At 48.0% G+C, this 25,380-nt stretch overlaps 1 long non-coding RNA gene across 1 annotated transcript; it reads left to right on the top strand.

The window, feature by feature from the left end:
* Window positions 1–21,268: 21,268 nt before the first annotated feature.
* On the top strand, window positions 21,269–25,122 carry LOC144132428 (uncharacterized). The gene is made up of 3 exons (XR_013314812.1): window positions 21,269–21,485; window positions 21,604–21,731; window positions 22,248–25,122. It is a non-coding gene; the product is annotated as an uncharacterized LOC144132428 (long non-coding RNA).
* The last annotated feature ends 258 nt before the right edge of the window (window positions 25,123–25,380 follow it).

The following is a 25,380-nucleotide window of genomic DNA, read 5'->3' on the forward strand; positions in this document are numbered from 1 at the left end:
TCTGTATCATCTCTTCGCTGCATAAACTTTGTTTTGTTTGTGATCCTTTGGCTCCGACCCATTCTCTGGCTTGCGACCGGCGAAAGCTGGACATCAAACGACCACCCCCTTGTCACTTGGTAGCTGGTCTCCGGCAGAGCTTGCCACGCTGAGTCGAGGGAATCTCCTTTGTGACCGAGACCGCAACCCCTACACGATCTAAAGTTGTAGAGAGTGCACGCTAAAATGCGCGAAGTGATCACACTCTTTACATATTGTTTAAAAACACACCATCGCTACACTTTCTTCCCAGTGCGGTGTTAATGTATATGCGCGTCTTCTGCCAGTAGCAATATCTTATATCACAGAACGTTACGCCGTGTCGTTTTCAGAGAAGTGCAGTCGTCCACACACTTATCTTTGCGTCATTTACGAGTTGCCTATGGCTCGAAACCTCGCGTTATTGTGGTTTGTATTCCCATGGTTCGCCTTTAACTCCTCATGCATTTTAAAGCTGTATCGCGACCGCCAGGCAGTGAGAAATGCCATAAATGCTCAGTAGAGCGGGTGTCTCGAGCGGTCTAGACAAAGGTGTGGACGACTGTATCTCTCTGACAGCACCACGGCGTAACGTTTTGTGATACACGTAGATTAAGTGTAAAGGAATCATCGTTTCCAGTCAATTTTAGCTGAACTGTCTGAAATAAAAGCCTTCACAGCCCCTACTCCAGGGTCAGCAGCAATCGTTCCTTGACCATCATACCGTGTTTTTAAGGAACGTTTACTGCCGAACGTAGTCTTTCTAAAAAATAAACAACCTTAGGCTTTGGATTATAAGCCATGTATTCGGACCTGCGTAGCAACCGCTCAAATACTAACATCAAGGAGGGAGAAAGAGCTTTCCTGTCGTCTTTAGCAAATCTGTAACGCTGGTATCGCGCAACAAGCCGTGCAACAAGACAAAGAAGAAAACACTTTGGCAAACCTTTGCATTTTTGACGAAGGATGCACATTATTTATGTGAAGACTAATCGACAAGGCACTCATCGCAAAAGAAAGAAATGCCCGATACCGGCCTCTCTGTTAGACTGGTGGAATATCTTAACGAATTCTACCTTCCCGGAAACAATATCATGCTTCGCGGGACAGATGTTTCTGCTAAATGTTTGCAGCTTTTCTCAGAGAAACGCCAGATTAATCGAGCCAACAAACCGTGTGGTAGTGTCGGAATCACAATGTCGGTAGTGCAGCGAAGAGATCCGGCGCTTCAACATGTTGCGGTCAGTGCTTCAAAGAGAACTTTTGGACATACTGGCAACAATGGCTCCGGGCCCTCCTCATAAGTGTAGGTCAGTGATGCCGGCGACATGCGTTTCCGGGCACGTGGGTGTGCGTAGGCTTGCACACGGGGAAGTAAACCACATTTTTGTAGATTGCGATGTCCTTAAACATCTATAGCTTCCTCCACTCCTGTGTGCTGCGTGTTAAAAAAAGCCCTACATTATCTAGCTCTAGATTATACCACCTGCATTCTGTTGGCCCGTTTCAGACCGAGACTAGAATGTGCCTACAAGTTTTTCCATTAGCTGGAACTGCTGAGAAGCACATATTCACGAACAGTTTATGCGCTGTCGCAAACAAGGAAAGATTTATACAGCTACAGTTGTTGAATTGGAGCAATGTGAAGATTCAACGCGTGTACAATGCTCGATTGCAGAAACCGGGCACCAGTGCGCAATGTTAAGATTCCGGTACCTGATCAACGCCCAATTCTAATGCGACAGCGCTAAGCGTCCCGTTCAGGAGGAAAGCCAGCGTTGTTGTAATTGGCATGGGTATTGTGGCTAAAAAATTCAGATTGTTCCAAAGGGTCTTGATGTCACAACCACAAGACCTCACTCGGATAATTCGAACTCCGGCAAAGAAAGATTACATAGTACAACACGACCCACTGAACGACGGTCTGAGCCTCGGATCGACCGCTTTTCTGTTCAGAACCACTGTAATGGTGGTGGAATGACGTCATTACCCCGTGCACACATGACGAAATGTGCAGTGACGTTATCACTGCTGTACTATTGACTGCAAAACATTTATTTTGCCTTTTCTGACGCAACAAGTCTTTTCAAATCAAAAGTCAGCGATGATAACGTCCCTACGCATTTCGTCATTAGTCTACGTGGTTGTGGCGTCATTCCACCATCATTACTAGAACAACGGTCGAGCCGGGACTCGAAGCATTGCCCATTGAGTCGTGAGCCTGGATCGGTACCCCTCGATCACTGAGGAACGCTCGTTCGACTTAAAGGAGGCCTTGTGTTCCTTGTGGTAAGAAAGAATTTCAGAAATAAATATTATTAAATTAAAAATTAAAATCAAGAAGAAAAAAAGGAAAGTAAAGGACAGTGTCCGCGTCGCCAGAGTGACGTGCAATGGGGACCACTGGCCATTGAGGGGACCAATTAACGCTATGCGTCATGCCTTTAAGGCGGAGCTGGCATGTCTCCCTAAATTTTGGCAGGCTTTTACCATACAAACTCCATCACGTAGCCCGCTACAGTCTCCATGTAATTTACAGCCAATTATTTTATTATCGCTTTTTTTTCAGTGCTCACGCAACTTCTTATTCATCGTTAAATTTTAACCTTTAGGGCTTCCAAAACGACCTGTAGAGACGTTAGTTACCGAAGGACACGGCCAAATTCATACTGAACACCTGAGGCGCTTTGCGTGCACAGTGATTTAACAATGCAGGGGTGTTTTCACTTGTCGCCGACCTAAAACAAACCTGCCTCGAGTGAGAGTGGTGACCCCTCTCCTCACTATGGCCAACACACCAACCTGATAGCTGGGCCACTTCAGTACGTTTGATTGGACTTAAGCCATTCATTTAGAGAAGCATACTGGCATGGAATTGCCTGATATTGTTACTAAAGGCAGGAGCATTTATATCATTAATACCTTCGCGCAATAACAGGCGACTAAGTAGCGAGGTAGAGCTACAATAAACGTTCTTGCAAGAACTCGCGTCCAGCACACTTTTGTCCCTGACACTACTCTAGTCGGTTTTAAGCGTGGTGTAATGAATATTGACTGCCTTCTCCAGAAATGACTCACTCTTTCTATACACAGGTTTTCTGGCGCTGCGTGAACTTTCTCATCCAATCGAAACATTACATTAAACACAAGACGAAAGGAAAGACAAGAAAACCTCTCAGCTCATTGTGATTTCTCGGCTGCATGTTATCACGGCGTCAGTACAATAGAATTTCCCGAGCATCGACACACATGCCTTCCGTACGTGGTCGCTTCAGGACACAAACTGACATACCCGAATCCCCACTGGTTGGACAGGAACGCTCTCAAACATATCCGTAACATTGCAACCAAGCTTTATCATCTTTTCACCTTAAGCATTAGTATCCAGGCTTATCCTCATAAGGAGCTGCAATGTTTATACCCCGGCACAGCAGCACAACGAAATTGCCGGCAGCCGCGACTAAAAGCCACATATATCGAATATTTCCACAGCTACGTAGCGCTACCCTTATTAGCAATTTCTGCCCTGTTTCATCTCTCCTAAGTTGCATACGCCGCAAGACAGTGATATTCGGTGCACGACGGCCCTCCTTTAGGTGACTGACCTCTCGAAGTGCTTTCTGTAGCATTCAATTATTGCCTTATCCATCGGTCGTCCATCCCCACGAGTCTCTTTCGGGTCGTAAAAGCCGATGACGAGATTTTTAGCTTATTTTTTCAAAGGTTTCATGTTGAGTAATAGGTTGGAATGGCCACTGATTTCCCTCGCTGTGGTTAGTTTTCGCTTGAAGGAAAGCACCTCATGTTCGGCCGAGTAACGGGCAGTGCGTCGCGCCTTTACCGTCGCCACTTCCTGCGATTGTAACGACTGTGTGGCAGATACTCGGATGTCCCCGGGATGAGCTTGCACACGTGCTAGCTTACGGGCAACGCAATGATATTACTTCCGAGACGTTTAGGGGCCCGGCACGAAATGAGGGTCAGAGGCTGTATGTACCCGGATTCGAACCCGACCGCGGCGGCTGCGTTTCGATGGAGGCGAAACGCTTGATAAGGCGCCCGTGTGCTGTGCGATGTCAGTGCACTTTAAAGATCCCCAGGTGGTCGAAATTATTCCGGAGCCCTCCACTGTGGCACCTTTTTCTTCCTTTCTTCTTTCACTCTCCGCTTTATCCCTTCCCTTACGGCGTGGTTCAGGTGTCCAACGATATTTGAGACAGATACTGCGCCATTTCCTTTCCCCAAAACCCAATTATTTTTATTATTATTACTGCATGTGCGCAGCTATGATGCGCGGAATACTTACGCGGGTGCCTGGACGGCCGCAGATTGTGTTCTCACCCCCCCGCCTACTCTGTAGAGAGGAAGCAGCTCCATACCTCACCGCCACTGCAGAACCAACGTTACAGTCATCCGACCAACCAACCGTCAAGAGGCAGGTTCTGTCCAAGCCACTCGATCTTGTGGTGGGCCAAAATAGAATGCGCAAATCCCTATCGCGCTCCGATCCAACCCACTACTAGGACCTCGTGAGAACACTGATAGTATGTCTTTTCCTGGCCACCATTTTCTACTTTCACGTGGCGCACGGGATATCGCAGCTATCGCTGGGCTTCTTAAAGAAGGTGACCGACTTTTCACGCACATTTAATGAAATTTCCTCTCTCACTCATGAAATGTACCAGCATTTTGCAGTGGCTGCTGTTGCGAAGAAAGTTTGCTCCGTCAATAGAATTGAGTTGACAAAAGAATCATCAGGCAGGGCGTGAACGTTTTGTTTTCGGTTCCTTTCAAGGTTTCGAGAATGTTCTCGCGTGTAAAAACAGAAGTCGAAAAATACTGTCGCCAACCACTAATTTACTTTCAACCCAACGCATCGGGACCAACTCGGTCCCGTCTTCAGGGGTGAATGAAATGCCAGCCACCAGCAGTAGGGAGCGGCCTCGCCCTCCCTTTATGTCACGTGACGAAGTCCATAACCGTATGCGGAGGGGAGCGCTCCTGGAGTCCTATTCACCTTAGCCTTAGTGAGCCGGATTTGCCATGACTCAATGTGGCGCCACTTGAACGGATCAGGCTCCACGGCCAAGCCGCTCACTCTCCGCGTTTTTTGAGACAGATCAAGAAATCTAGCATGCAAAGTTCAGCATGAGAACTTTTTTACGACAAATGGCACACGTATGGTGTATAAGTTTGTTCTTACATGCGAAATTTTATATCGGCCAAACAGGCCCACGTATCAGTAGCAGGCTGTGCGAACACAGTGTTTTCTGAGTGTCCTACCGGTGCAAACTTGCCTTGCCACTGCCGCATTAGCTGCACTGCCGCCAACTGTTCAGCAATGTAAGCTTTCTAGGACGTAACAGAGGCACAGCAGAATATGAATTTCTTGAATCCCACCACATCAGAATGATAGCAATAAATTCATAAGCAGAACTTCAGTCTGCTTGCTGGAAAAAGAATGTGGTTTCTTAGACCATTGACAATGGGTTAGCGTTACATCCCTCCTCCCCCCCCCCCCCCGCCACAATATTCTATGAAATATTGTTCTTTTCGCTTCGCATACTCTTTTAGCATTGTTGCGGGCCGTATGTTCTTCAGTAAAGCACATTTTATATTACAGTCGTAGTGTGCGCCGCCTGCCTTCGATTGGTTCGTCTATTTTACTCCTTGTCTCCTGAAGATTTTTGATGCATATGAAGCTTCGTTAAAAAGTTTCATAACTGCCTCGAAGATTACGAGAAGACAAAAAATTGTACAATATTTTTCCTTCGGTTTTGAATATATATATAAAACAAATTATTCCCATTCTCAGCCTGTTTTTAAGAAATCATTTATGTATGGTTGCTTTCGGAGCTACATATTTGTAAAGAGATGTGGAACTGTCGGTAGGACACTCTCCCATGTCACAATAGCCACCAGGTTGGAAAGAAATCTTTCATGCTCTGAATTTCTAATAAAAACGGAAGAAATGAATAGTGCATTGGATATGTCTGATACTCAAAGTATTATCGTTTGGTTACTTGGCTTTTTTCGTGCAGCCTTTAAACAGCGGATCATGAAAATCGCAGTAAGAGACGTTTATCTAATTTCGTTGTTCTGAAACATCTATACGTTTTATGTCTAATCCAGGACTGCTTGAGATCCAGTGCCTAGATCCACCTAGATAGCGGACAAAGGTTTCGCCACTCTCCAACTGACCCTTTCCTGTGCCAGCAGCGGCCACCTTAATCCCGAAAACTTCCTAATCTGCTGATCTGCCCACTGGTCCCTTTGGCGCTCCCTGCTATGCTTGCCTTCTCTTGGAATCCATTGCGTTACCCTTAGCGACCGTCGGTTATATTTAGTTCACATATTTTTGTTAAAAAAAGGAAGAGTCTGGACAGTTTTCTTCGCTTACCTGGTTAACTCTAGTCCCTTGTACTCTACAGTTCTGACGTACGTATCGGTTTCTTTCTTCACGTAAGATGACTTCATGCATACGATGTAAGATTTGAAAAATTGGTACGAGGTGCGGTATAGGTAAACCATTTCTTGAGTACCTAGCAGCTGCAAGAAATTCGTCATCGTGTATTTTTTAAGACAAGTTGTGATACTGCAAATAATGCAGTCGAAGAGACTGAAATGTGTCGTATGGCTGTACGTTAGAGTCTATCTGTGGCTCATCGCTTCATGACAGAATGAGCGGTACATAATATGCCACGAAAGTAGGACAATTTAGCTTTACTCAAAATATGGGCAACTCTTATGGGCACTCGTCACTGCTTTGAACGAAACCTGGATTTATCAGCACCGCATTCCTCCTACCACTACAGACACTCTGCAAAAGTTCTGTCAGAAAGTTTGTGCTTGCCCTGTACTTTGTTCACTTTTGTGGCCGAGGTAGCCAAGGCGCCTCTGTTCTCCGGAGACATGTCGTGGCGCGGCGGCGACGATTTTGACCTCCTGAGGGGACGGTGGCGGTGAAAGGTCACTCAAGTTCATTCCGACCCTCCCCGCATGGTTGCCTTGATGTGGTTGCAGGCACAGCGTCACTATGTCGGGAGTGGCCACAAAAGCGGCTCAACGGCGACGGCCGCTTCGGAGAACGGGGCGCTTGGGGTTGAATGCCAAGGCACCTTTAGGATGCCCTCCTCGTTAGGACGGTAGCTTTTTCTCGCGTTCCTTTTCCGTTTTTTCAGCTTTTTCTTTTTTTTTCATTTTGAAGTCTGCGACGTTCGCGCGCTATGCCTTGAGCATTTTTGAGCTTTGTTTGTTTGCCACGTGAACACGGTGGCGGGAAAACTGCGATGCCGAGGAGTTGGCCTGGAGAAATCGGTGCTTGCGGCCGTGCATGAGGTCAGCCAGGGAAGCGGTCGGCAAGCGAGCCTTAGGCGAGCGTAGGACGCGTAGGGCGCAGTGAGGGCCACCCGGATGACACGTGGCATAATTTCGCCCGTATTCGCGAGACCTCATCACACTCGTAACGAGCAACCGCAGCCCAACGCTCCCTGCGACCGGACCTTGTCACTCGGCAGCTAAGCCATCGTTTCTCTCCACTCTCTCGAACGGTTTTCGCTTTCTTGTAGCTCACTATTTCTCATCATACTTTTTTGTACAGTATTCCTTTATTCTTGTAACGTTTTCGCCTTTATGTTTCACTCTTCGTATTAATATATTTTTGCTTGAGTCCTCATTCTGTATTTTCTGCTGGGTTTGGTTTTGTAACATTTTGTTTGTTTTTTTGGCCAAGTAAAAGTATTGTATACTGAATCCGTCCACGTCTCATGTCTCCGGTGAATGGCTAATCAAACTTGACCCGCTCGCCCCCCCCCCCCCCCCCCCCGGTCAGAAGTGCGAATCTCATCTTTCGCACGCTAGATGGTTAAGTGGCTATTTGAGTGATCTTAAAAACAAACTATGCAGGCACATACCGCAAGTGTGACGCCCACTGCAGTGGTCTTAAAGACGTTAGTGTTTTCTGCGACAGGATTTTAGCCATGTTACAAGCAAACAACACACCATGCATTTATCATTTTCGTCATGAACCACTGGAGTTGCGCATTGATGTGGTGGAAGACCTAATTTTGAACAGATGAAAAAATTTGTTTTACAGCACCATGTTTATTGGACATTGAAATTATGACCCCATGGCAGCATGCTAAACTGCCCTTTTTAGTCGGCGTACCAGGTGGCTTTTAAAGCTCCAATTGTTTATGCGAGACCTTCCGCTATCGATCTCGCTAATCTCCTACAAACCACGCGTGACTGTTTCCCGCAGTCAAGTGATCATCCCGTACATGAGACCACACTCCGGTCTCGCGCAGTCTGCCCTGTCTTCTGGTGCCACGAGCATTCTAGAGACGCCACCAGATGCTTCCAAGCGCCTCCCGGAAGTTGTCCATGCTTCTGCGCAGCTTCCATAAGAAGTTACAAGGAACGATGAAGTTACACAGGTATTTGAAGCTTAGACTATACCGTAAAGGAAAGGTTTCCTTATATAAGCAGCATAGCGCAATCGCAGTTCATTTTACTTGTTTTGGTATTCATGCAAGCAGTTCTGCTAACACATTTAGAAGTCTCGGCTTGCTATTGATATGGAGCTAAGGCCCTCTCTCAAAACAGTCCGTAAGAATTGATACGCTGCAGGAGGTCTTCCCATAGGTCTCTTTTTCATAGCCGAGCGGGGAGCTAGCGAATCAAGGTGAAAACGGTGTCAAGCCAGCTGCTCTCGTTTCGACCAGCCGGACATGTTCTCTCCTGCTTGCATAAAGGAGAACCTCCCCATCCTCCTGGCTGGCGATTATCAATACCTAAGACCTAAAGCACACAATATTAGAGCATTTATCTTGTATTTAACAGCCTTATATTTTGATGGCAGTGCTCTGGCGCATTTCAAAACGCGAAACTTTGGCTATAGACGACCAACACAGGCGTGCAGCTGCTGCAGAATTGCATCGGGATCGAATCGAAGCACCCGTATTTTTGGTTGTCTTATTTGTTATATTTCTTTTCTTCTTTCATCATCTTATTTTTACAGGCTGTTACGTCTCGCCTACGACGCGCGGTATAGCCGGCGCGGATGCAACGGACGCCGCGGCTTCGTTCATCGCTGCCGCAACGCCTCCCGCCAAGCGCGTCCAGGCAGGTTTCAGTGCCACGTGTCGTCGTGCGTGCGTGTGTGTGTGTGTGCATGTTGGTGCCCACGCTTGTCAAAGCGCGGCAGCCGGGGAGAGGAGCTCCCCAACTGGGAGGCGAGGAGGTCTGACCGGCGCCGGCCTGGCGGACGCGCCCGTCACGCCTGAACATGTTCAAGCGTCGCCGTATCGGATGACTCTTCCCAAGCCGTTCCCTCTTGCCCTCGACTCCGAGGGTATAAAACGCCGCTGCCCCTGACGCCGAGAGAGACTTCGATTCCTTCCTTCGAGTAACGTGGTCGCCCTGACCGGCTGCTCTTTTGGCGATGCCAGAATAAACAAGTTGTTCTGTTGCCAGTCGACTCATCCTTTGCCGGGACCTTCGAATGTTTCCAGCTTTGCCCCAGGCCGCCAGGCCAACGCTACCCTTGGGGCTTGCAACCCTTTTGCAACAAGGCCCACCTGAACAACATAGCGAAACTGCCCTCCTGCCAACGAGGCCGTGTATGGGGGACAGGCTTTTAAATGCATGGCATTTTGCGGTGCAGCGTATACAGATCGTTCGGTGAAAAAGCCCTCGGCGTAGCAAAAGTCGGCACCGCGTGTCCGAAATAGAAGGCTGCGTAAAGAAAGTCGGATAATTTTTCTCTAGTTATTGGTGATTGATTGCTGTGTGACAGGCGATGGCGAGTTATTGAACTGATTGTAATAAATAGATTTATTGAATAAAAGAAAAAATTGAAAAAGGGGCGTTCAAAGCTGTCAAAATGCTCACAGTGAAAATCCCAATGCTTGACGATAGTAATTAAGAAAATTTGGGCTGTTTAATTTATCAGTTATTTAATTCAAACAATCGAAAAATTGAAAATGCGTTTAAGTGTTCTTTTTTTCTTTTTTTAATTGTTTCAAGTAAATAATTGATAAATTACAAATCCAAAATTTTCTTAATTATCATCATCAAGCATTGCCATTTTCATTACGAGCGTTGTGACACCTTTGATGCCCCTCAATTTTTTCATTTCTTCAAATAATCCTTCAAGTACAAAGGTTCAAAAATGCGTTCAAAGATTACTGATCCAGTGTTCCCGGGTTCTAACTTGACCGCGGCGGCTGTGTTTCGATGGAGACGAAAAACTAAGGCCACCTTGTGCTGTGCGATGTCAGTGCACGTTGAAGATCTCCAGGTGGTCGAAATTATTCCGGAGCTCTCCACTACGTCACCATTTTTCTTTTCTTCTTTCACTCCCTCCTTTATTCCTTCCCTTACAGCGCGGTTCAAATATATAAGGCAGATACTGCGCCATTTCCTTTCCCCTCCTCCAAAAAACAAATTTCAATTTCATTCCAAAAGTGTTTCCAATGGGAAAATCGTTCCGCCTAACTGGCGATGGCACTCCGTGGGCTCTCTGGCAGCGCTGCGACACGCTGTCGCGTTATACTGTTAAGCCCAGAATACATGGAGCGTTTTTGAGGCGATTTTCGCCCGACGGCGCAGATTTGACGCCCGGCGTCAAGAAAAACGCCCGCCGCCTCCGATCAGGAACTTCTAGATTTTGACGCGGCGTGCGCGCGTCAGACGCTACCGGAAGTGCCTGCCGGACTCACTTCCGTCTGTATTCGGCGGCAGCGGCCAGCCGTCTCAGCGTCCCTTGAGCACTTCGCGCGCGTTATTCACCCTCCTCCTTTCTTACTTGCCAGATGGGGTGCACCTAGAATTTCCTCTTTATTTTCTGCTTGTCTTCTATGTCCCTCATCTTCATGAGCAATAATCTTTTCTTTAACAACAGAAGACGCCGATGTGCCCCCATGGACACTGGCCTTGGTCACAAGAATAGAAGCGGCGTGTTCTCCCTCGCAGTTATCTCCCTGCTTGCCGTCCGCTCGAAGTAAATGAAAACTCTTTTCAAAACTGGTTTTCAGCAACGAGAGCCACAAGCAAGGCACAGAACGAAGCTCACATATAGTGTCTGCCCAATCCGCACCGCCATTTCAGTCGCACAGGGTCGCCAGGCGAAACAGTTCTGGCCGACTCTCTCCGCTGAACATCCACAAAAATATCGAGACAATACTAAACATACCTGAAAATGTGTATAGACATAACTGTAGGATATTTATTGCCTAATTTAACAATTATAACACAAGCAAACAACATATAAGCACTGATCGTTCATTTAGTGGTGGCCAAAACATTTTTGCCTTGTCTGGCCACACTGCGGCGGCGTTCGCCGCTCGTACGCATCATGTAGCCTGGCCAGCGTCCCTCCGGCGCGTTTTTTTGTCTACGCGCGATAATCGCAGGAGAAAAACGCCCCATGTAGCCCCCGCTTTAATGCCGAAAATTAAGCGCCATCCAGTATTATTGCTGTGCACGAGAGCTTAGACTTGGAGTGTTCTCTATGGCAGCTATGCAATCCTAAAGGAAGACGTTGTCGCAGAGTGGGGACAAAAATGACGGTGAAAATGTGGCTCGAATCCCTGCAGGAAGTCTACACTATGATGCGGAAAAAGTCGAAAATTTACGCTTTTGTACTAGTCATTTTTCAACAGATGATAGCATGCAATTTGTGCCGTAACAACTGCGTACTAGATTTCGGAGTGCTGGCAGAGTGGAAACCAAATGCGGTTGGAAAGACAAAATTCCATTTCTTCATTAAAAAGCTAAAGCTGCGACATCTCTGCAATCTTCACATTCGTGACCCGGCAGTGCTTTGGGTCCGCCTGATAGGACATTAAGGCACGGCTTTCACTGTTTCTATCCTTTTGTCATTGTGGCTTGAGCTGTATATTCACCATACAAAACCAACCAGGCTATCAACTCGCCTTTCCAAAGCCTCTATAAACACACCATTATTGAGCATTCCTCACCATTCTGATAAGATGTGACTAAATTATCGTCACTGCATTCCCTCTCTATCACTAGTTTATGTCGTATAGTCCAATGTACTCCCAAATATTCAAGCCAGCAAAGAATTTCGCTTTCATCTCTCTCGCTGCAACTGCCCCACTTTCTGTGCCAGCCTCGGTCACCGCTTTAACCTTTGTCTAACCCCATGAAATCTCATTACATCAAATACCTTCTGCCATCCTGGCGTGCGTGGCTTACAGCACCCGAAAGGGACGACAAACTAGCTTTACAGCAAGCTAGAGACGTGCTATAGGCAAAGCTATAAATAAAGCAAGCTGTGGACAAAGTGGTTGTTCCTGCTCATATTTTATGAAGCAATTAAAAACGATGTACTACGCTTAACTACAACATTCTTATAATAAAAGGTGTAATGAAAGGTGTATTAGCTCAATGTATGCATGAACTGTAAGCATTACTAGTAATTTTGCATTAACTCTATTTGACATAACGTCTTTCTCTGAAATAGGTAATAACGTAAATAACAATTAGTTTTTTAAAGAACTAAATAATTTCCTCCTCGCCCCTTCACTACAGGAATTTCAACTCAAATTGCTGTATTATCTTCGGAATGCAACCACCGGCAGACTGTTTCTTGTAAAATAAACCGGGAAATATAAAGCACCTTCCGCTAACGCGGCAATTAATGTGTGCCTACGTGAATACCTAATACATGAGATGCGTTTGGTACAAACATTTAAAATAGAGAGATCGGGTGCTCTTTTCTAAAAGTAACATAATCAGTGAAGGAAAAATCTACAATGTACTGCTTATACCAGTGCCTTTACACGCATTTTGTAGCCAAATGCTTCTGTTCAATGCTATATAAATTCCTCAAAACGAGCCTGAGTGTACCGCTCCTATTTTTTATTTGTTTTCATTATCAGGAGTAGCCTGTTGCACGCAGACACTAGTACATTTTCTGGAAACCCTGCCGCTCTGCAACGAAACAATTGTGCGTCAAAGCTTGAACCAATTTCATGCAAGCATGACTTCCCAATAGCCGCTCCCAGGCACGCCATGGCGAACCCGTTCTTGACCAGCGTGGAATGATTGGAGTCAAAATCAAGCAGTGGCTTTAGCGTTCTTGGTGCGTAGCGCCAACATACATGATTCCTTTGGAACTTGCAGTTCAAATCCAGAAACTCTAGGCGATCTTCTGAAGGCATGTCATAAGTGAACCGCAGTTCAAGCGCCGTGCATGAAAATACTTTCATGATATCATTCACCACTTGAGGGCTGGCTTCCGTCGGTAGTGCCACAAGTTAGCCGTCCACATATCTAATGATGCTTGAAGTACAATCCTTGAGTTCTTTTTCCGGTGCCGGCGAGTTTGCTTAAATATACAGCGTGTTCAAAATTAGATGTTACTGAATTTAAAAAAAAAAGTGAAACGCCGTACGCTAATGCCGCTTTTGCATGTTGGTAATGCGGCCAGGCAGACACAAATTGAGGTAATATTTGTTCCCCTAAAGTCAGTAATTAACTAAAATCTATTAATTAACTCTTTATTGGCTGAAGTTAGCATGCATTATTATATTGGAAACTTCGAGGTAGTTGCTGTTGAGGGCTATTCCATTTTCTACAATTTTAGTAACGTGTCTGTGTCCTGAGAGGCACACATCTAAAATTTCGGCCCTGTTCGTCTAATTACGCATATCAGACGGCGACTCTCAGCGTGAAGCACCTCCCTCGTGTGACGCAGCTCTTGCGTATGGCACTGCGGCTTGCAATGGTATTCAGCGAGTGGCGTCGCGTCTTTCTACCGGCTGTAGATGCGACCGCTTAAATAAATAGCTCTCCCTTATCGCCGACTCGACAGTGGTTCATCAGTTTTGATCAACAAGAAGAAAAACGCTGGTGCAGAACTAAAAGTCATCCGCCTTGCCACTCGCTGCACGCTCTTGTAAGGCGGAGTGCCATACGCAACAGCTGCGCCACACGAGGGAGGCGCTTCCCGCCGAGAGACGCTGTCTCGCATGCGTAATTAGACGAACTGGGACGAAATTTTACACGTGCGCATCTCAGGACACAGGCGCGTTACTAAAATTGTACAAAATAGAATAGCCACCGAAAGCAACTGCCTTCAAGTTCACTTTAGAAACGTGCACGCTAACTTCAGCCATTGCTCGCCGAAGCGAGCAAAGTAAATTTCAGAAACCATGAAATGACGCGCGGCCTTAAGTGACAGAGAGCAGGAGCGCGAAAACAAAAGGATCTCGATCCAACCAAGTGGCGCTAGCTCGTTAAAATTGTTGTATTCTATTTCTGTGATTTTAGTTGAATGTAACTTCCCTCTAAAACGCGTGCCCTATAGTTCGTAAAAGAGCACGACGTCCAGCACAAAGATTTATTAGCGAATTCTGAATTTTTTTTCAATCATCTTAGTTGGGAAAAAGAAAGCTCTTTTCTCAACAGCGCTTTTACGGCAGCGACCAGGACGATCGTAGAAGAGCTTTCGAAAGATTACTGTACAAGCGTAGCCACCCACACGTGCAAAAATTTTTTAAATGGCACAACAGCTGCGGAGCTCTTGGTTGGTGAGCGGACAGGACATCTGCTGCACATATGTGTTATGAAATAATGAACACACACTATACAGCTGTGACATTCCTTGTGTGTGCTACGAGGTTCCGCGTTCGACGGCGCAGCGTAGACGGAGACCCAGATGACAGCGGCATCATCAATTACCCAGCCATGCTCTTTGAGTGACGACCAGAACGAAGGGGTTTAAGCCCAACCGGACCCAACCGGACCCGCCGCCGCCGCCGCGGGGAAACGGGCTTTATCCTCCCCAATTGGGGTGGCGGTTCCAGGGGCGGCCCTCCCGAGCACATTCCAGGACAAGGGAACTGTCAGCGGGCCAGAGCGCGCCTTACCTTGAGGAGCGAGTGTCAGTTGATGGATGGAGAATGGAGGCCGGTGACCCGCGGGAACTGTCAGCGGGCCAGAGCGCGCCTTACCACAGCCGACGCTATGCGCTACCTCGAAGACAACCTTCTTTCCCTCGGACTCAACACGTGAGGGGGCGAGACCAGAAGTGCGGTGGTATGTTTGTGCGCCCAAGTGAAAGCCCTAGCCCCCCTCCTTCCCCTCCGGCGTGGGCGTCCTCACCCTAGGGAGTGTGGGGAGAAGAGGATATAAAAATCGACAAGCAGTACGGAAGAAAAAACGCTGAGGACGACATCGTTCGCCAAGAGGGCCTTCAGCGCCGGAACCCGACGGCGTGCAGCTTCTGCCAGCAACCGCTCGAGCCCAACTCCGGAGCCACTCCATCGCCCCCATGAAGTCGTCGGTACGTAAGCTCGGACGCCCCAGCCTCTGAATCTTAATCATGTATAATTATTGAATATATCTGTTTGTTTAAACGGAGCCATACGGTGTCTCTTTGCCTCTCCGTCCCGTGTGGACCTGCGCATTATGGGGGTCATCACACTGGTGTCAGAAGTGGGGTACTCAAAAGCAAATGTCCTCTGAATGCTGTGACATTCATGACTTCAAAATTGTAATCAAAAGGGAATCACGGGACTGATTGTGGGACTTTTACCCCCGTTTGAGAGGCTTGAGGCACTGGAGGGCTTGAAAAAAAAATGTCTGTATCTGAGGGAGCTCCCACTCCACAGCCGTCGCTCGGAACAAGCATGCTGGCATTAGGAAGCGTCATTCCGACGTTTACGGGAGATAAAACAGGGGTTCCAATCTGCGATTTCTTTTCCATGCTAGAAGAGATTGGGAAAATGGGGGGATGGTCCGATGCTCAAATGCTGGGAATGGCGAGGTGTAAGATGGCAGGAGCTGCTCATGATTTTGCATGGCGAGACGAAAAGGTAAAATCCACAAAATCATTTGCGGAATTTAAGAAGCTCGCGTTTGAGCATTTCGACACTGAACCACGTCACGTGCGGGTACAGAGGTTCCGTGACGCCGGACAGATGGTAGGGGAGGGCGTGCGAACGTTTGCGTCACGGCTTCAGCGCTTAGCACGCGATACGTTAAGCAGGGAGGAGGAAGGAGACCAGCTAAAAAAGAAATACGCGGAGGATATACTTAAAGAGGAAATGACCGCTTTGTTCGTGGCTGGTCTGCAAGACCCCGTGCGCCGGTTCGTGCTCTCGCGCAAGCCGAGCAATTTCGACCAAGCCGTGGAGGCCGCATTGGATGAGGAACAAAATGAGGCGTTAACGACAGCCGCAGCGAGAGTACGCGTCATAGAGAGAGTGGTGCTCAACCCTGAGGTTGCTCTCTTGGCAGAGCGGTTAGATCGCTTAGAACAGCTGCTATCTCAGCAGGTAGAATGCCAGGTTGAAGCGCGCGCTCAACAGCGCCCATTCGCTGGAAACCGGAGACCGCCACAAAGCTACAGGCGCGGTATGCGAGATTTTGAAGAAATCGTATGCTTCGCTTGCCAGGGTCGCGGACACATCGCCAGGTTCTGCCAAAACGTGCGCCGTGGGGAGCCACAAAGAGAAGCAGGCGAGACACGCCCTAAGCAAGCCTACAGCGGGGCTCCAGATACCGAGACAAAAAACTAGTTAGTCCTCCCCAGCCTGAGGAGCGTGGGGAGGGAGCAGTAGATGATGAGGTGGTGGTAGTTTGTGTGGCCGACGAGGCATGCCCTGTTGTGCGTTGCAAGTTAAATGGTTGTTGTATGGAATTAATGATAGATACGGGGTCAAAGGTGACATTGCTTAAGGAGAGCAGTTTTAACACGCTTCGAAGGAAGGGGGACCGCGAGGTGTTGGAAGCGTCTGGTGGTATGGCAACCAAATTTGTAGGCATAACGGGGGATCCTCTTGGCATAAGTGGACTCTACCGGTTACACTTCTCTCTCGGCGGAATTGCATTGGAGCACCCCTGCTACGTATGCCCGGACACGGTGTCTCTGCCAAACGGAGTATCAGGTATATTAGGGCAGGATTTTTTGAGAAAAGGGAAGGTAGTAGTCTCATTCTCTGAGGAAGAGGTTAATGCGGGCGGATCAAAAGTTCCGTTTTTGAACAGGAGAGGGGCTGAGATTCGCATTACCGATATTGACACCCGTCAAACAGTGGGATCATTGGAGAAGGTATATTCGCGGGTTGCCGTCAGGCTGGTCGATGAGGCGGTCGTCCTTCCTTGGTCGGAGCACATTTTGTACGCGTTTGTGCCTTCAGATGTAGAGAGCGGCGCCGTGGGAGTGCTTGAGCCGGTCGACTCTCTCAGCAATGGCCTTAAGGCAGCCGCGTGCCTCGTGACAGTTAATGACGCCCACAGATTGCCCCTACGGGTGGTTAACTGTAGCCAGCAGCCACTGAGCCTTCCCAAGAACAAAACATTGGCTTTCTTCACCTCTGCGATAGAGAAACGTGAGCCCACCGATACGGTACTCGCAACTGTAGAGCATGCTAGTCCTTCGGCTGCTCCAAAGGTGTCGTTCGATCTTTCTCACGTAAAATCCAGGGAGAGGGAGGCTCTGGCTGGTTTGCTGAACGACTACTCGGAGGTATTCGCCGCGTCCAACCTGGATTTGGGCTGCTGTGGCGTTATAAAGCACAGGATAGAAACCGGCACTTCATCGCCCGTTTACCAGCGTGCGTACAGGATTCCTTACTCCCAACGTGAGGAGATGGAGCGGCAGGTGCAGGACCTGATTGATCGCGGCATTGTCGAACACTCAAAGTCACCCTGGGGAGCACCAGCGCTATTGGTGGAAAAGCCAGATGGCTCGTATCGATTGGTAGTGGACTACCGCAAACTAAATGCCGTAACTCGCATCGATCCATACCCCATCCCCAATATACAGGAGACGCTTTCTCAGCTGGGCTCTGCCAGGTACTTCACGGTAGTGGACATGGCGGCGGGATTCTGGCAGATAGCAATGGATCCGGCAGATGCCGAGAAAACGGCATTCAACACGCCCTCAGGGCACTATGAATGGAAAAGAATGCCGATGGGTCTGGCCAACAGCCCTGCTGTCTGGCAGAGAACCGCTGATGTTATCCTGGCAGGTCTTCTGGGGAGGCTGTGCTTCGTGTATATGGATGACATTATCATATACAGTGACAGTTTTGAGAACCATTTTCGCGATATTGAGCAGGTTTTGGTGCGACTAAGAGGAGCGGGTCTCAAGCTGAAGCCCTCTAAGTGCCAATTCCTCAAAAACGAGGTGAAATACCTCGGGCACGTTGTTTCAGCTGACGGCGTGCGACCGGACCCTGAGAAACTAAGGTGTGTCTCGGATTTTCCATCCCCGACTAGCGTCCGCCAGGTCCGGCAGTTTCTCGGCCTGATCGGTTACTACCGAAGGCACATAAAGGAGTTCGCCAAGCTCGCTAAGCCGCTCACCGCCTTAACAGCCAAAAATGTCGCCTTTCGCTGGGACGAAAACGCGGAGAATGCTTTTGGGGCCCTGAAAAGGAAGCTAATGAAAATTTATTTCGTCCAGTTTGGACTAGAAAGGAGAGGCTTGGGCGCTGAGTTTCATGTTTATCTGTAAAAGAAGATCAGTGCTGCCTCTGGAGACGCCAGTTATGACAGCGGGGGCATATGGTGTTGTGCAGTGGTGTTGAGTGCAGCGAAAAGTGTTTTGTCGGACGCACTGTGCGAGGCGATTCAGAAAGACAAGGGGAGCTGCGTGGACTCAAATGTTCGGAGAACATTCTTCTGAAGGGTGAGCGAGTGTGACATTCCTTGTGTGTGCTACGAGGTTCCGCGTTCGACGGCGCGGCGTAGACGGAGACCCAGATGACAGCGGCATCATCAATTACCCAGCCATGCTCTTTGAGTGACGACCAGAACGAAGGGGTTTAAGCCCAACCGGACCCAACCGGACCCGCCGCCGCCGCCGCGGGGAAACGGGCTTTATCCTCCCCAATTGGCGTGGCGGTTCCAGGGGCGGCCCTCCCGAGCACATTCCAGGACAAGGGAACTGTCAGCGGGCCAGAGCGCGTTACCTTGAGGAGCGAGTGTCAGTTGATGGATGGAGAATGGAGGCCGGTGACCCGCGGGAACTGTCAGCGGGCCAGAGCGCGCCTTACCACAGCCGACGCTATGCGCTACCTCGAAGACAACCTTCTTTCCCTCGGACTCAACACGTGAGGGGGCGAGACCAGAAGTGCGGTGGTATGTTTGTGCGCCCAAGTGAAAGCCCTAGCCCCCCTCCTTCCCCTCCGGCGTGGGCGTCCTCACCCTAGGGAGTGTGGGGAGAAGAGGATATAAAAATCGACAAGCAGTACGGAAGAAAAAACGCTGAGGACGACATCGTTCGCCAAGAGGGCCTTCAGCGCCGAAACCCGACGGCGTGCAGCTTCTGCCAGCAACCGCTCGAGCCGAACTCCGGAGCCAGTCCATCGCCCCCATGAAGTCGTCGGCACGTAAGCTCGGACGCCCCAGCCTCTGAATCTTAATCATGTATAATTATTGAATATATCTGTTTGTTTAAACTGAGCCATACGGTGTCTCTTTGCCTCTCCGTCCCGTGTGGACCTGCGCATTATGGGGGTCATCACACAGCTAAGATATATTAAACAATGCGCTAATAAAGCACGGCAAAGCACGAGTGACTGCATGGGGCAATTTTTTTGCTGTGGCTATTGGATAATAACTACCTTCTTTACCTTATTTACGTTCATGCCTAGACGATACCTAATACAAGGTACTCACTAAAGAAATCGCCGGTAGAATCATATCAACCTTAGATTTTTCGAAACCAATCAACCTGCTGCCTTTGGGAAAGGCTACTCGTCAAAAGACCTTCACACCCGCAACCTGGCGACAGGTGAGTGCGCAGAATATAACCAGCGTCTCTATTCAGCCTTCGTAGAACCAGCGTAAAGGAGAGACATATTTAAAGGTACTGGAAGATGCCTATCGAGATTGTTCAGCTACCACAATACTACATAAAGAAAACTACAATATCAAACTTCCACACGGGTGTCAAGCAGAAAGACGTTCTCTCGAGCACTATTCACTGCAAGTTCGCAGGGCGAATTCAGATATTCACTGTTGCGAGCTGGGCATAAAACTTAATACGGAATAGGCCAGTAATCGCCGGTTTTCTTATGACAGCGCATTGCTAAGTAACTCAGTGGGCGAATAGCAACGTATAATCGAGAAGCAAGAGAGATAAAGCAAAAAGATGGGTCTAAAATCTAATATGAAGGAACCGAAAGTAACGTTCAGTAGTAATAGTAATAGTTCAGTAGTAACGCCACACGGTCACGATATGCAGAGAAGCAGTTGACGTTGTCAAAGCATAAATCTATTTAAAGCAGGATGCAGCCAGCGACCTGGTCCACAAAAGTGAAGTAAACATAATAATAAGAATGGGGTGAAGTGCACTGGCAGGCCTTTTCAGGCCAAGTCTTACCCGTACTCCTCAAGAAGAGTGCATATGACACCTGTATCTTACCAACTAACCTATAGAGAGGAAACATGGAGGCTAACGGTAAGTCTTGAACGTGCGTTGAGGAGAGCGCAACGTGCAATAGAAAGGAAATTGATAAGTGTAACGTTAATAGACAGAAAGGCAGAAGCATGGGTCAGAGAACAAACGCCAGTTCAGGATATTCTATCTCAAATGAAGAAACGGGCATGGACTAGGCATATAGCCTAACGGGAAGGCAAGATAAGCAGCGGTTCCTTATGGTAATATTTTCCCGTAGTGGTGACAGCAAATGTAGCACGGAGAGGTAGACAATGAGGCGGGCGGATAAGATCAGGAAGTACCGGGGATAAGCCTGCTGGGGCGCGATTACGGATCAGTCTCAATCGAAATTGTCTCAAAAAGTATATCATTTGGCTCTCTCCTATTGGTCGGCGGCCATTTTGATTTTTTTCGTCACTGACTGACGTCGTAAATGGCGCAGAAGTGGTGACGTTGGCCATCTAATTATGCGAGCAGATTGAGACGATTTTTTGAGACTGGAAAAAGTGGTATCAACACGTTTGAGACAGAAAATGGCGGCTGTTTACATCGTCGTATACGCGGGTGACCGCGCGAGCAACGGTGTCGGAGGGTGCACGAAGACGACTTTGACGCGCGGGAGAGTTATTTCGAGGAGACTGCGCAGTGTCTGTGCGACGAACTCGCCGTTGAACTGGGAGGTGCGCGGGTGAGTGCGCTGTCAGTGGAGCGGCAGTGCTGTGCGCGCTGCGCTTCTTCGCCTCCGGTGGGTTTCAAGGCGCCGTTGGAAATGAAAACGTCGGCGCAGCCCAACCGACTGTGAACAAGCCTTTGCGGCAGGCAGCGGAGACCAGTGTCAACGTTGGGTCACAGAAGGGGGGTGTTCGCTTTCCGAGGAGACCCGAGGAGAAGGCGGCGGCGAAGGAGGGCGTCCTTTGCCTAAACGTTCGCCGCGGCAGCATCTCCGGCGTCGTCGGGTGTGTCGATTGGGCACTCATCACTATCAAGGAGTCTGGGGGCAGTGCTGCGAACGAGCCGCAAGCGGTTCTACGCTGCGGACGTAATAGTGAGTATACCTCGGCCACTGTTTTTGACCGCATGAGTTCAAGTGCTACAAGTGCATGAGCTACAAGTGCGGGCCTCGGCAGCGAGAGTGAGTACGGGCTGTGCTTGTTTTTTCTCAGATCTGTGGCGCGAACATGTGCATCCTGGCCGTGGACTCGCGCTGACCCGGATCCTTCCGCGACGCGTTTGTCTGGCGGCATTCCGAGGCGGAGGAAGGCCTGCTGGACGACGGTGATTTTTTTTCTGGGTAAGCAGTAAAATAGCCGTGTCACCCGTCGGGCGAACTCAGTCACATCTATTGAGCTCCAGCACTATGCATTTGGCCGGATCTGCTAAAGCTACAAGAATCAGTCTGGACAGTTACACAAATGCAGACACTTTACAGTATGATACAGTGTATTGCCACCCTTTCCTTTTGTTAAATATAATTGCAGCAGAAACACAGGACACATATTACATTGTTGAAATGCATAGCCTTTCCTGTTGAAGAAACCAAAGCAAAATGCACCTGACAGCGCTTGTGTTTTGTAGGCAATCATAGCACATCATTTATATGAATATGGTGGTAAAAGACTGACCTTACAGTAGTGCTCACTTATACATCTAAATCCTGCATGTATGTATGCTCTTGAATGTCATATTCAGCAAAGCCTGCATGTGGGCTACTTGGCGTGAGTTTTCTACTGTATAGCAGAGTGTCCTGTAATGCTGTTGAGATCACTGAGAAAGGACATGCTTAGCTACATCATTTTTTGTTATGCAGGAAACTATGTCTACCCACTGGAGCCATGGCTGCCTGCACCAGTTGCATGACATTACAGACCTGACTCAGCAGAAGGCCTGTACAACACGCCACATGCTTTCACACAATTTGTGGCTGAGCGCTGTATTGGTGTGCCGAAGAGCTGCTTCCGTTGCTTTCAAGGACACCGGATGCACCAGTGCCAGTGGAAGTGGACAGTGCGCATCATCACCGCACGTGCTGCACTTCACAGCCTCTGTTTGGATGTGCCCATATCAGCAGAGGGTGCAGGCGACACTACCTCTGACCCAGATAACAACGGGCCACCTCTAAATGGTGGCTGCCTCGTACAGACAGGATCCCTCCTCACCTGCCTCCTGAGAAGAGCATACAGTGCTGTACTTTTGGCCTCTCTAGGACGACCCGTCTCCAGAGGAAGGCGTACCGAGGGATGGTGCAGCGGCAGTTGCGATGGAAAATCTAGCGTCCAGAGACGACTCACCATGCTGGCTTAGAGAGTCATATCAGGCACTCTTCCCCTGTTGCCACTGTCATTTCCTTGTGTCATTGCACAACACACATCTGCAAGTGTGTGAGCAATTGTGTGATGTGGTTGTGCCCTTGGCCAACCTGTGTGCAGCGAGAAGCCAGCAGTGACAAACAAGTGCCCCCACCGGCTGCCACTTCATTTTCAGTGTGTTTGCTAGTATATCTTCCAGTCCCTCAGCAGCGTGTTGCACATTCTCTTCCCGAAGACGGAAAAGGTGTTGAAGCAGCTCGCCCAATTTCTGAAAAGCATCATTTTGAACTCTCTTTTGTCAATGCTTACGTCAGCCCACCTGCCCCTTCTCTGCTGTCTCCTTCCAGATTGGTGGAGTGCCTGTGGTCATTACCTGTGTGACGAACATGCATGAACCAAACGTGTAGTGCTGGAATAAGGCATGAAATATTTGTGATGCTTGTTGGAATCAAAAGGCTGTTTTTTATTGCATCATACATTCAGTAAGCGCGTTTATTTTTTTAGGCACAGCATTTGACACGAGTGTTTCTATTGCAGAAAAGGCAGTGTACATACAAGCATACTTTACCTTGATGTACAATTACCGTATGGCATTTCTGAGTGCAGTTAAGAAAAAAAAATCTGAAAAATTGAGTTCAAAGTGCATGTTTTCTTTCATACAGAGGCTACCTGTACAATAAATATGGCATAGTACAGTGTACATGATGCATTTTCCGGACTACAAAACATTTTGGCACATATAAGTAGTGTAAATACCAAAGCTAAGCTTTTAGCGTAATGGTGTGTGGCTAGGGGTTTCGCTCTGTGCTAAAAGCTGTACCTACTGCAAGGAAACCGCTGTACAACAATGCATAATAAAGATTGTAAGGTGCAGTGGCTACAATGACTGCTGAATGACTAGAACATCTTCACTGATAGACAAAGATGTGTAAACATCACAGACACATCATCAAGGAGATGGTGTGTGATTAGAGGTTAGTTTACAATCACAAATCATGCAACACCGTTACTGGAAATGCTCTACAGCTCTAAGAATATACAGGCAGCTCCATTGTGGGAAATTTTGAGCACTCGGTTATTGCCCCATAACTGACACCTAGCTTGGTTTGCGTAACACAGGGCTATGAAGTCTTGTCCATGATGACACGAGACGGTGACAATGCCGAATGGCCGGACAAGCTCCTTGTGCTATCATATAATATGTGTGATAAGTGCAACTGCTGTCAAGCTACTTTTCGCCTAGGTATTTAATGTCCTAGTCATTTTCAACTGGCTGTTCCCTTTCAAACTGGAGTGGCTTGTATACAGGGTGTCTCAGATATGATGGACCATAATTAAAAAAAAAAAGTGGTCTTCCGACCTGAAAGGAAGTGCATGTTAGAAGCTATGCAAAGTATTTAAAGCCCTTCAAACACTGCCCTCACCAAACCCAGTTATACCAACATCACTCCGCCTGCTGAGCAAAATACAATATTACACATCACTGCCCTGGATCATATGCAATTCAAGCGCTGTGTACCAGCAAGCATGAACAAACTTGCTCAACTTTCTGCCCAGTTGCAATTAGCCTCTATACAAGCAAACTACTTATTTCCTGGTTGACCCTGGATCTACTACATGATCAGTAAATAACGTTAATGGAACAAGCTCGTTCTCTCCTCGGTGACAATAGCAAAGTTATCAAGTCAAGTGCTTCCTTTCTCTCTAAACAAAGTGGAGCATAAACATCACAATTTCTGCATCTTGCACAGGAAAAAAAAAGAAACTACGGCAACAACTGAACATAAACCGAACGGAGCTACAAAAATACAAACGGAACATCAAGTGCTTAGCCCGATGTGTGCGGCAACACTTGGTTACGAGGCAGAAGAGTGCTGCCACAGAGGCAGGCCGTGTCGGCTCTCATTTCCCGCACCGAGATTGCAAGCTATCAGCAGCTGCACCTGTCTGTCGGCAGTTGCTTCTATGTGATGATTCATGGTTTTCTGGTATTTTCTAAAGAAAATAAACAGAACCACACGTCACTCGGTGATCGATAGGCGCCGACCGAGAACACAGACTAAAGTTGTCTTCGTCGATTTTCGAGCCGAGCGCTGCTTGTAAGTTGATCTGCGCAGGCCCGTAGCATTCACTGCCTTCAATCAGATTTTTCTGCACACTTCAGACATCCGCAAAGTGCCTTGATTTTAGACGACACGCAAAAAATCGGGAACTAGCCGTGGAATCAGCTGTTTTCTTGCACGCCGCCATGTTCACGCGATACCACTGCCAGCGCGCCCTCATGGCAAAAGAAGTTAACCTGCAGCAAATTTCATTGCAAAACTGAGAATGCTTCTAATTTTCCCTCGTGTTGTTGAGATTGCAACACAGTTTACTACCAAAATAAAACATTGCTTGTTTTCTTTATTGCGTTTTTGTTCATTTTCAGACTAACATGTTCACGCTATACCGCTGACAGCACACCTTCGCGGCAAAAAAAGTGACTGAACAGCAAACTTAATTGCAAAAATGAAAACACTGCTTTTTTTGCTTGGTGCTGTTGGGTTTGAAATACAGTTACTTAGCAAAATAAAACATTACTCGTTTTTATTGACTGCGTTTTTACTGCAAAACATTAGTCTACGGTCCCTTGTC

This window comes from Amblyomma americanum, chromosome 5 (genome assembly GCF_052857255.1).
Source record: "Amblyomma americanum isolate KBUSLIRL-KWMA chromosome 5, ASM5285725v1, whole genome shotgun sequence".
Lineage (NCBI taxonomy): Eukaryota > Metazoa > Arthropoda > Arachnida > Ixodida > Ixodidae > Amblyomma > Amblyomma americanum.